Source organism: Hevea brasiliensis, chromosome 13 (assembly GCF_030052815.1).
Source record: "Hevea brasiliensis isolate MT/VB/25A 57/8 chromosome 13, ASM3005281v1, whole genome shotgun sequence".
Taxonomy (NCBI): Eukaryota; Viridiplantae; Streptophyta; class Magnoliopsida; order Malpighiales; family Euphorbiaceae; genus Hevea; species Hevea brasiliensis.
Window position 1 is genome coordinate 91,491,414 of NC_079505.1, and position 13,609 is coordinate 91,505,022.

The following is a 13,609-nucleotide window of genomic DNA, read 5'->3' on the forward strand; positions in this document are numbered from 1 at the left end:
AGTGCAAAACAGGACACTAAATATGAAATTATGAAATTTCACCTAAGAAACTTAAAATTTGAGGAAACAACCAAAACTAATAAATTAGGTAACAAAAATGTGATATGTGGGTGAAATTGAAATTCCTATACCTATTAAGTATGAGAAAGTCAATAATTTGACTTGAATAGTGTCGTGAATAGTAAACCCGAAATACAAATTTTAAAGAACGTCAGGTTAAGCATATTAAAGCTAGATATAAATAGATTTGAATTTATTTTTGGACTTATGATAAATTATGATACTGAAACACTGTAAAATTATGTGTTTCAATCGAAAAGAATACCGAGAAAGAACCCGAGGTATCGAGTCAAGGCCAAGAGGCGACTCGCATAAGGTTTGTGCACAACATAAATATTTTTTAAAATTTATTTGCAAAGTGCATGAAATGAATTATGATTTACCTATGTTGGAAAATGGTGATTAAAATGCATATTATGCTTTTGACTTAAATTGTTGAAAGTTTAATTGTATGTGTTTGAATTGGCAATAAATGTTTAGTAAATTGCTAAGACAGTTTTGAAACCACAATGTCATGACCATATATTTGAATGCCTCACTAGCATGACTAGTGGGAGGAATTAGTTTTGAATTTTGATTCCCTCTCTGGCTGAAGTGTTGAGGTGTGTGCTAGTAGAGGAAGAAATTGAATGGGTACCCATAGTTTGAGCTACCTAGCCTTATGATTTCTCATAAGCCTCCGGCTATTGAGATGAATATTGTTCTGAATGGCATGATATAACTGTGTGATTTTATGAAATTCGTTTTGAAACTTCCTAAATGAGATTGTTTGGAGTAAAAATTTATAAATTATGTTTTGTATCTGTTTTTCATATTCAGTACCATATTTGAATAAATGTGATTTGAATTATGCATAAAATGTTATTTTTAGTGTGTTGTGCATCACTGAGTCATAGTACTCAGTGATGGTTGTTATTGCTGTCGCAGATAGAGAGACTAGAGGAGCAGCAGAGTGAGCTGCTGAGAATCTTGGAGCTACATCCCTGAGATTCTGTTGGGTATAATTTTATACCATGATTGTAATGTTTATATTTGTGTATGTAACCGTATGTACATGTATAAATTGGTCTTGAGCAGTTGTATAAAGTTTGTAATAATATTATTTTAGATTTTCTAATGTAAATTTTGGGTTGATAAATGTAAATTGATATTTCTTTATTAAAATATGAATGAAGTTATTTAGTATTATTTTGAAGATAATTGAATTGAGAATTGTTTTGAATTATGGAGTTGGGAGAAATAATGTTGATTTGTGTTGTAGTAGTGGTTGGTTTGATGAAATGAATTATTAGAAGTGTTTTTACAAGTGTTTGAATAACTGTTTTTTTCCAAATATAGATGGCATTCTGCAGAAATTTTTTTAAAATTTGCATAAAAATAAAAGTGGACAAAAATTTTAACTAGTTTTAAACTTCAATTAAATGGTTTTAAAATCTCTTGTAGTATATTTAATGAGTTATCGATAGGCGAAGTATGGTAATTCATTAGGTATACTACGGAATCATGTTATGCCTTACAAATGGGTAAAGTGTGACATTAATATATTTTATAAATAATACAGATTTATAAAAATATTTTAATAGATTTACAATATCTAGTTGATAAGAAAATTCTAAAATCTATAAAATGTTTTGAATACATATATAAAAGATAATTTTATTAGGATTCCATTTTTAATATTTAGTTTATATTAATTAATATTTATTATAAATAAAATATTATAAAAATATTTTAATCCGTTCGAAAATCCTTTGCTCCCAATCATACATTTTTACTTTATTAATTTTTTTTTACATTACAAATCTTTTTATTTTTATAAAAAAATAAATATAAAATCTAAATCTATTCCCTTATTTTAAAATTATGGCTTCGGCATAAGTCCAATAATTTATGTATTTTGAATATTTTTGTCTATAAATGTGTGCTTGTCTTCTCGCTCTCACTGCATTCCGGTTCTAGATATTTCAAATTTCGACAGATTCCATCCCAGTTTTCACCTACATATGGACATGCAACAACTATTAATAATTATTGACACTTTGTGTGGGTAAAATTTAGTGGGCCTAATTTTATTTATGTTTAAATTCAACAACTGAAACATGAAGTTGATAAAATTAAATATCTTTGAGTACGTGGCTCGATATCAAGCGCATGTTTGAAAGATTTCGCAATATGTAATGTAAAGGTTCTATTAATTCAAGTCACCCTCACTGAGACCTCTGTTGATACCACCTAGCATTCCAAGATAATGTCGCGAAGGACATTAATTTATATAATAACACAGACAAAAGATAATTGTCACGAAAGGAAAGAATAATTTATATAATGATGCATACGGGTAAAATATATAAAAAATATTTAAAATTTTATATAATTATAAAGTAATATATATACCAATATATATATCATAATTAATTATTGTCATGTAAATGAATGAAAAATAAAAAATACTAATAGGAAGATTAAATGCAAGAGGAAAGAAGTTCAAATTCTAACCATCTCATTTTCTTTTAAATTTTTTAAAAAATAAAAAAAAAATAAAAAAAATTATATATAACTAAATATAATTTTATTAAATATAAATATTAATTATTATAATTATTAATTATTAATTACATCTAACAATTAAATTAGATATTGATATTATTTATTGAAGAGTCAGAATATTTTATATATGATTGGTCATGAATAAAGCCATAAAGGTATTCTTACAAATGGGGAAAGAGACCAGGCGGAGGCGGGGCCGTGGCCCATGTAAATTGAACATATTTTTAGTTCTTTTGATACTAGGCCTAGGGATGTTTTTCCATTTCTAATCTATTTTATTGTTTCTTTTTTTTTTTTTTTTCTTAATGAGATCTAGGACCCTTGAACATATGGTACGCATAGAAACTTCCTCCATTATTATTATTATTATTATTATTAAATGGGATTGAGGATTGAAGATTGAAGAACCTTCTATTGATGCATAAAAAATTGTGAGCATTAAAAACACTTCTTCTTCCTTTATTTGTTTATTTATTTTTCATTTAGGGCATCAGACCTTTGTCTCTGCCGCAGTTTGACGGTCCTTCCCTGCCCCTCTGGGTAGGGGAGGGCCTGCGAAAATGTAGATAATAGAATCAAGAAACGGAAGAGTAAACGTAAGCTGTTCAGTAGGGGAAACAAAAATCCTCAGGAATCATTAAAACAGGATTGCCACAATAACAGTCCAAGCTGAACAGCAAACACAACCAACTGCTACATCAATTAAGACCTTCCATCTAGTAGAAAATCTCAATTGATAAAAGGTGGGAGATAATATCAACAAAAGGAATATGTAAAAAGCATCAAATTTTACCATCATCTTTTCAACAGTTTGCTGTGTTTCAGGATCCTGGCAAGCTAGTTTGCTATTTTCAGGTTCAACTTTTTGAGTATTAATTTCAGGATCTCCCTTCACTATGCATTTCCACCATTCCATTTGGTCATGCTTGGTCAAAAGGTCTTGGATGGTATTCCGGTCCTCTGGAAACAGCAAGAATTTAGTACATAATAAGCAACTCTGCATTTGATGTGATCGACTCTTGACAGAGCAAAAAAAGGACAAAAGATCTATCCAGATATCACACAGAACATTCAGATCGTTGATTTTGATGCCTTTCCTAAAGGTTAACCATGATTGCTTAAATCCATACAGATATTTCCATTCATATTATGGCAGAGAAAATTAAATATAGTTGGTGCATTTCTAATGCACGTGATACTTAACATACCTTGCTCCTATACCTAAGGGCGGAGCCGCATTGTGGCAAAGGGGAGCATTGAGTCCCCTGAAATTTTATAAAATTTTAAGTATTTAATAGTATTTTTTTTAAAATTTTACTTTTATATTAAATTTTGATGAGTATATAATTTTCAGAATTTTAAAAGTTTTAAGTGGGTTAATAATAATTTGATAAAAAAAATTTTAATTATTTATTAAAAAACTATACTAACGATGGAAAATAAATCATTTTATTAAAAAAATTTAAATCGTTATTATCTCTTAGCCCTATATTATTCTTTAATTTTATTTTATCATTTTTTTCATCTAATAAGTCCATAATCACTAATTTTTATTCTTTAAATTTTAAATTATTAGACAATATAATTAAAATAAAGTCTAACATAATTATCTCAGTATTTTTTTTTATCAATTTAAAATGTTAGTAATTTTTTTTTTTGTAATCTTATTACTATTTTAGATTTTTTTTTTCTTGCTAAAATGTCTTCATACTCAAGTTAAAGAAAAAAAATTCTTTCATAATATTAAAAGTTTAACCATATCATTTATTTTATTTAATTTATAATTTTAATTGAATTTGCTTTTCATAATTTAAAGAAAAAAGATTTGAGATAAATAAGATAAATTTTTTAATATTAGACCATCAATATATTTTAGGTTTAACAATTTACTATATTAATCATTCATTATATTTTTTAATTAGTAACAATTCTATTTATTTTTTAGTAAATTAATTTTTTTATAAATTAAAGTATTTATTTTTATCATTATATTTATTGAATATTTTTGTTTTGTAATTATGAAATAATTCTATAGTTAACTATATAGAATTATTATCATTAATTAATTAATATCTTCTATCAATATTTAAGTAAGTGATTTATTAATAAATTATATATTTTAATTGAACCTCCTTAAACTAAATTTCTGACTCTGCCTATAGCAATCGTCAACCTTGATGGGCTTGTAAAGCTCTCCCTCCAAGTAATTGAAGACACAATGAAGGGAGAATGATCCAATCAAGCAAAAAGATGTTGATTTCAGCACAAAAACACGTATACTTTCAAACTTACTTCAATTATCGAAGGCTGACCCTTTAGTCCAACTTTCAGATGGTTTTTCTTTATATCACCTGCAACAAACCTTGATTTAGTACCAGAAGGAACCGGAACAAGTTCATTAACCTCTTGTAGGTTTTGTGTCCATGAATATTTCTCCAGAACAAGGCCATTACCTTTGTTTGGAACTATCCGTAATATCTGAGAAACAGACGCAACAACCAAAAAAAAAAAAAAGTACAATGTATATTGAAATATTTATCCTCTATAGGAACAGGATAAGTAACTTTATAACCAATCAATTTGATGAATAATGGATGAGAACTGAAGTTAGAGTTGAGCATTCAAACTAAATAAATCGAATTGAATAGCTTTAATTCGGTAATTCAGTTTGATTTTTAAGATAATTCGGTTCGGTTTGATTTTATATTATAAAAATTTCGATTATTTCAGTTCAGTTTGATTTTGAAGATAAAAAATCGATTAAACTGAACCAAATAGTTTTATTGATTTTTAAATTAATTTATTTTTATGAGAAATTTATGAATTATATGTAATTATATATATAAGTTGTTTAATTTCATTGATTAATGGTTATTAGGTTCAAACCAATATCAAAATTCGATCAAATAACTTGAAAATCAAGTTTAAATTAAAAAATAATTAAAAATCAAAACCGATCGATTTGAATCAAACCAAATCAAAATAAAGCGATTTGATTCGATTTTTCATCCATTTCAATTTGATTCGATTTCTAAAATATATAATTTGATTTTTATAGTTTGATTCGATTTAATTTGATTTGAACTGAATGCTCACCTCAAACTGAAGCCAGGTAAGCGTATCTGATTGCTTTAATAGATAATGGAAACATGCAAAACTCTGAGGTGTATTTTCTTCCATACCTACTAGTCAACTTTAAAATAAAGCAAATTATTAAAAAATTTTAATTAAATTCAAAAAAAATTTAACCTATATTACAAAAAGAATTTAACACTTTTATTGTAACACCCCAAAATTTTAAATTTTATTATTTTATGAGCATTTTTGGTATTTTAATTTTATTTAAATTTTAGAAATTTTTTTGAGATTTTTCGGATTTTAAAAATCGGGTTCGATTTTCCGAAAATATAAACTTTGATGATTTTTAAAAATTAATTTAAAGACCACGTGGCAAAACTAAAAATATATTTGGAGTCTACGTATTTTTCTGAGTTTTCTGAAATTTTTTCAGAATTTTTGGACCTCGTTTTCGGTCCCGAGGGAGAGTAAAAATTCAAAATTTTGTATCATGAATCGAACCGGCCGAATCGAACCGGTCGAATCGGACCGGCCTTTTCTTTTTCTTCTTCTTCCTCCCGCGCGCGTCGACCTCTCTCCCTTCTCTCTCTCTTTTCTCTCTCCTCCCTCCTCCCCTTGCAGCGCCGCCGCCTCCCCTGCCTTCCCACCTCGCTGGCGCCTCACCTCGGTCCTCCCCCACGGCCGTCACCGAACGCAGAAAACGGCCTCTGAAGGGGCCGCAGGCGCGCCAGCGTTTCAACTTCCCGGCCAAAATCCGGCCGATCCGGCCACCAATTGGACCGGGTCTTGTGTCTAAAATCATCTACTCGGCGAGAGCTTTCCATAGACACCAAGAACCCCGAAATCCATCGAGCGATTTGTCCAATTTTTGCCCGGGAAGTTTTAGCCCATTTTGACTTTCGGGCTAGATTTCTCACAAACTGTGAATCCAATGAGAAAACCAAGAGTACGGGCGCTCCACTCGCCGAGAGCTTGGCGACATAAATTTCAAATTTTTCCGACCGTTTTCGGTGGGTCCCACGAAACTTCGCAGTGTCTTTTCGAGCATTAAATGAGCTTAGAAAATTCTGAAAAATTTATGTACTAACCCCCGTGTTGTGGGCTTCGTGTAGGTATCCTCAATTCGCAGAAATTCGACAGTTGACCGGGTCTGCAAATTTCGGGCCAGATAGACCCGTTACCGGAAAAGTCTCCGAATTGGATCAAGGTTTTGGCTACCCCCTATTGTCAGATGTCCCGAGCGCGTCCCCGAAGTCCGAATCGGCAAAGGTAAACCCGAACCTTGCTTTTTCGTAATTTTCTAGTGCTTAAATAGGATTAAAAATCCATAAAATATTCGTGGTAGCTCAGAAAATTATGATTCTTTTTGCAATAGCCTAGTAATATTGCTAAGGACATGGGCAAAGTTTTAGAATTTTTAGAGCTTGTTTGGGTAGTTTTTGCAAAAATGATCAATTATAAGGACTAAATTGAAATTTTACATATTGTGATGGATGACTGATTTGATGGGCCCAGGAGGGGCTGCGTGATGTGATTGAGTTGTGGATATATGGATTGTGAATATAGAAGTGTGTTTTGAGCCCTTTTGCAGGTTGGGTAGGTCTTAGGTATAGGGGAGACTCTGGGATTTTCGCACGACTTAGGACGATTTGGTCTTTTCTTGATTGTATCGAGTCATTTATATTAAAAATTGTAATGTAATTGTCAGGTGAGCCGGGACAGCCTTCTTCCTCCGCCCAGCCGCCTCAGTGACCACCGTCAAGTTTGTGAGTAAAATATTAATTTTAACTGTAATTTCGATATTATTATATGTTCAAGCATGCCCATGCATCACTTATATGCATATATTTATATAGTTAAACTCTAGGCACGATTTATGTTGCATTGATAATCATAAAGTGCCATGGATGTTGTTGTGGTAATTTGGAGCGGTGTGCGTGCGTTGGCGTCGTGTGATGTGGTGTGGACTATGGACAGGACGGGTAGTCACAGCTTGAGTTCTTTGCTGGGACCCGATCCTTCGGGGGGTAGTCACGGCTTGAGTTCTTCGCTGGGACCCCCGATTTGGTTTATTAAGCGAAAGTCCGACTTGAGTTCTTCGGCACCAAAGTTGGATTTAAGAGAGTCAGTATAGGGGATCGGCTCCATATATTATGACCGATACTACGAGTGTGTGGGTGCTCCAAATTACTTTTTGATGTTATGATGTGAAAATGTTGTTGATGTTGCATTTCACTCTACAGGGTGCATTAGTTTTAGATAGTTATAGAGATTATGGTTAAAATTGATATTTTACTCTCTGAGTCGAACGCTCACTCCTGTTCAATATTTTTCCAGGCCACAGGAGGATATTTTTGAGATTAACCTGCTTCCTTTCCTCGCAGGTTGTTTATCAATGTTTGTGTAATTTTATTAACTCCTAGAATTTTCGCATGTGTTAAAAGTATTTATTTGATTTTGGTCTGTAATATTATTATCATGTTGGACCTGTAAACATATAATGATATGTATGTTTGATGGACTGGATGAGGGAGCTGAGCTCCCATATGTTTTTATGATGATATGAGTATGTGGAGGGTGAGCTGAGCTCCCCAATTGAGTATTTACTGTGTTTACAGGTCGGGTGAGTCAAAAACTCCCCATTGGTAGGTCCATTTTATGGTCGGACTCTGTCAGCTTGGGTCGTGACATTTATTCTTGATAAATTAATAACTCTTCAAATAAATTAACACTATTATTTAAATTACCATTATCGATTACTGTTAAAAATATTGCAAAAATATAAAATGATTATTCTTATCAAGAAAAATGTAAATAATACACTTTTATGGAGTCATGCATTGTTCACTCATTATTTTATATATAATAAAATTTTAATATTAATAAATATATAATTATTCATGAACAAATAATTTTTAGAATAATCCTTTACAAAAATATTTTTTGGAAAAACATTAAATCAATGAAAATTTAAATATTTAAATAATATAACATAATTATCAATTACGTTGGTTAAAGAAATTGGCATATTCATATGGATTTTTTATATATAAATATGCACAAATTGAGAACTTTAAACACCAATTAATGGGTATAAAATGTTCATATTAATAAAAAAAAATTACTTTTGAAAAATTATAATATTCAGATTTTTTAAAACATGAACAACGAAAATTTGATATTTTTTTATTTTATTCTTACATTTGAAAATAGAAATAAGAGATAATATAGGCTAAGCCTATTAATATAGAGAGCTATTTTAAATTGAACTTAAATATTTTTTATTTATAAAAAATTTATTTAAAATTATTTTAGGTTCTTTATGAATTATTTATTAAATTAATTAAAATCCTTATAAATTAAATTATGAAAACTGGAAATGGATACTCCCTAAATAAAAATATTATTTTCAAAAAATACATAAATACGTCTAGGTGCATACAAGAATTTTCCAAAGTGAATTTTAACAAAACAGCTCCTAATAACAATTAAATTCTACGATTCAAAAAATTATTTTTTGCCCTTCTAAAATTTTTAAAACCAAATTTTACCTATAAATTTTATTTTATTTTCTTAACAATTTACGATTTGCCCCTCCAACATTATCTTTGCTTAAACTTCATTCATATTATTATATTATTTAATTTGATCTCTTAATATTTTATATTTTTATTCTAATTCCTATAATTTTATTAAAATTTCATGTAGTTTCTTTTTAATATTTATTTCTGACCTCTAAAGTTACATTTCTAATTCTGCCTTTATTGGCAAATAAAAAATAAAATTATTTTTTTGATAAATGTTAAATTAACATAAAGAAAATATAAAATTTAATATAATAAGTGTCACTTCAGTAAAAATAAACTTAGAAATTGATTATTGAATATTTTAAAAGGATTTTATATTAGTTAAATTAAAAATTAGAGAGTATTATGTTACAAATTAAATTTTATATATCTTATTATTATATACCCCTAAAGTAAAATATCATTTATGTAATTTACCCTTTAAATCAATGGTAATGGTATCTATTGACTCCTTGACTTACTATATTGAAATTATATAGAGGGTTGTTGGGTTCCTTAGCAGTTAAAACACGCAATGAAAAATTAAAAATTAATAAAAAAATTATTTATATTTAAAATTTATTCTAGCAATAAAGAATATATATAATTATTGAAAAGCAAAGTATTTGATATCAAATTTTTTCTTTAATTATATCAAAATTCTATATATCTATAACGAAATTAAGCTATACTATTAATTTATTAATATTGGAACAAAAATGCTACACAGCTTAAATTGAGCTAGCTCAAAATGGCATATTAGTAATTAAATTGAAATTCATTACCATTTTATCCTTTTAATAGATGAGCAATTTATGGTGACTTGTGAGAGATGCATACATTTTGCATAGTCATTTAGATCTAATTTCATAGCCATTTTATTCTATTATTAGTTATTTTTAGCTAATTTCATTAGTAAATTAGTTAGTTTTTCATAATTGTCGATTTTGGATTAATTTGTAATTTTTACTTTGTTTTGTAGGAAAAATGGTGTTTTTGAAGGACTGAAGAGAAATTTTGCCATTGAAGAGTGACTTCTACAGCCAAAGATGTCAAAAAACAAGTTTTCAAGCTGAAATATGCATTGACCAAATTGTGCATAACTTGCCGCATAAGCTATGCAGATCTGCATAAGGAGAAAAATCACTGTTCCAATACTGTAAATGTGCATAAGGAGATCGCATAGCTTATGCACATTCACGCCTCCCTTATGCACTCTCACGAATTGTGCATAACTTATGCACCAAGTCATGCGTTCGCATAAGTGAACGAGAACCGGTAATCGCATAAGGGTGCATAACTTATGCGATCCACTTATGATCCATAAAGAGTTCATTAATGAGTGGTAAGATTCCCTCAGATAATTCCTCTTAGAACACACCATTTTAGGGCTCCATGTCAGAAAAATGCTATAAATAGTCTCATTTCCCATTTTTAGGGAGGGGGGAGACAAGGAGCAAAAAAGGAAAGGAGAAGAGAGGCAGAATTTGAGAAGTCACTTTCACCTTCCACACCATTTTCAACCAAGATTTACAGATTTCTTTCTTTTCTTACATTTTTCTACATTTCTAGTGTTTAATTTCTTATTTCTTAGCTTAGATTAAAGCTTTATTTCCTTATAAACTCATAATATCTTGTAAGCATTATGGATAGTGAGTAGTTTACTTTTGATTCTGGAGTAAAGGATGTAATATTTGAGATATTTTGTGGATTTTGATTGGGTAATCCATATTTTGTGGTCTTAATGAGTTTTATTCATTTCTTGTGTGCTTAATGACATGCTTAGTGTAGGATCCCATTAAGTGATGTTCTTAATCCATGGTTGAAGCACCGAAAGGAGAAGGCCCTGTGATAGATAATCAAGAAATTGGACTTAATTAACTTAGACCTAGAAATAGGCTAAGGATTAAGAGGATTCACAGATTAATTAAAGAACTTAATGGGTCTTAATTAATTCTAAGTCCACGAAAGTAGGATTAGATTGATTAAGGCACTCTTTGTCTCACTCGAAAGGGAATTCAAAGGATTTAAGAATTAATCTCCTTAAAACCCATTAGTTTCACAAGATTGGATAACCAATTAAAAATCCCAAAATAGCTCGAATATGAAATCCCGAACTCCAGAATCGCCTTTTTATCATTGCTAATTTTCAATTGAATTTAATTGCTTGCCATTTTAGAATCTTGCCATATTTGAACTTGCCTATTTCAATTTGATGCAATTTTAGTTTAATTAATACATTGATGAATAGAATATTAATTTTGCACATATAGATTTCACATTCTCAATACCCATCAATTCATTACTTTAATTTCAAAAATACTTCGATTTAGTCAACTTTTATATCAAAAATTCAATCATTAACTCAACTCCTCGTGGCAACGATATCTTTCTTGTATTACTTATGCGACCGTGCACTTGCGGTTGGGCCACATCAAGTTTTTGGCGCGTTCTTGAGTTGTTTGTTTAATATTGAATTCTTGATTATTTTAGTTGTTTATAGTTTTATCTTTGTTATCTTTTCATTTTTTATTTGTTTGTTCTTTTTCAGGTACTTTTAATCTTTTATGAGAAGAGCTAGAAGCACAAGTGACACATCCTTATTGTTCAATCCTGAAATTGAGAAATTTTGTAAGACCAACAAGAAAGAAACCAGAAAAAGAAAAGAAGCTTTGAGAGAAACTGAATTAGAAGCAGACATGGCTGATGAAAGAATTAGAATTGGTGGTAATGCTGGAAACGATCGAAACAATGAAAATGAAGCCCAAGGGGAAGAAGTTGTTAATGCAAACGTACCTAAGGGAAGTATGATGGATCATGCTTTTCCTCGTTTTGATGACTTGAGAGAGAGCATAGCAAGACCAAGAATTGATGCAAATAGCTACAAGATGGATTTTGGAGTTCTTCAAATGATTCAAAATTCTCAATTTGGAGGACATCCTTCTGAAAATCCACACACACACCTGAAGAAGTTTGCTATGATTTGTGACATGCAAAAACAACCTGGAGTGTCTGATGATGCAGCAAGATTGAAGCTATTCCCATTCTCTTTGAAAGATAGAGCATTGGATTGGCTTGATTCTTTACCTCACAACTCCATTACAAATTGGGAGCAACTCACTGATGCATTTCTTGCACAATATTTTCCACCTGGAAAAACTCAAGAATTGAGGAATCAAATGACGACTTTTCTTTCAAGAGAAGATGAAACTCTTTATGAGTCATGGATGAGATGGAAGGAATTAGAGAGACAATGCCCACATCATGCCATTCTGAAATGGATGATAAACCAGAATTTTTACACAAATGTCACTCCTGCAATTAGAGGGATTATTGATGCTCAAACAGGAGGAGAATTTATTATAAAGCATGAAGATAAAGCTTATGAGCTATTGGAGAAAATTGCAAAGAATACTCATCTTTGGAGTAGTCCAAGAGGGCCAGCTCCAACTCAGAAGAGACAAGCTGCTGGAATGTATGATCTTGACCCATTCAACATGATTAATGCAAAATTTGATGCACTTACAAATGTTTTGGCTAAGAAGATGGAAGATTTGAGTATGTTGGTTAGTTCATCATCATCATCTGGAAGTTCATAACAAGTGGCTTATGCAGAGGGAACTACCAGCTGTGGAGTAGATTATGGAGAGCAAGCAGCATATGTTGGTAATTATGGAAACAAGCAAATGGGGAATCCTTATTCTCAAACCTATAATCCAAATTGGAGGAATCATCCCAACTTTTCATGGGGAAATCAGCAAAGTCAAGTTCCAAATCAGAATTTTCAACCACAACAGCAACAAGGAGTTCCATATCAGCAAAATAGGCAACCATTGCTTAATTTTCAGCAGAAAAATATGAATCCTCCACCAAAACAGCAAGAACAAAATTCTACCACTGAAGCTTTATTGCAACAGATTCTTGCTAACCAAAATAAGCATGATGAGGAGATGAAAGAGATGAAAGCAAGGCTGGAACAGATGCAAACACATAACAGAATGCTAGAAAATCAGATTGCACAACAAGCATCTTCCTCAAGTACCAAGTCTTTTGGAAAACTACCAAGTCAACCAGAAAACCCAAGAGAGCAGTGTCAAGCTATTACTTTAAGAAGTGGGAAAGTTGCAAATGATGAGAAGAGTGAAAATAGTGAGAAGAGAGAAAATGAGAAAGAAACTGATGAGAGTGAAAAACAAGAGAGTGCAGAAAAATGTAAAGAGAAAATTGAAGAGAAGTATATACCTCCTGAGCCCTACAAGCCACAACTTCCTTTCCCACAAAGATTTCACAAAGCCAAGCTTGATAAGCAATTTGGGAAGTTCTTAGAGGTTTTGAAGAAGCTATACATAAATGTGCCT

The 13,609-nt window shown here is 30.6% G+C and overlaps 1 non-coding gene across 1 annotated transcript; it reads right to left on the reverse strand.

Moving 5' to 3' along the window:
* Positions 1 to 12,415: 12,415 nt before the first annotated feature.
* Positions 12,416 to 12,522, reverse strand: LOC131172357 (small nucleolar RNA R71). The gene has a single exon (XR_009142838.1). It is a non-coding gene; the product is annotated as a small nucleolar RNA R71 (small nucleolar RNA).
* Between the last annotated feature and the right edge of the window lie 1,087 nt (positions 12,523 to 13,609).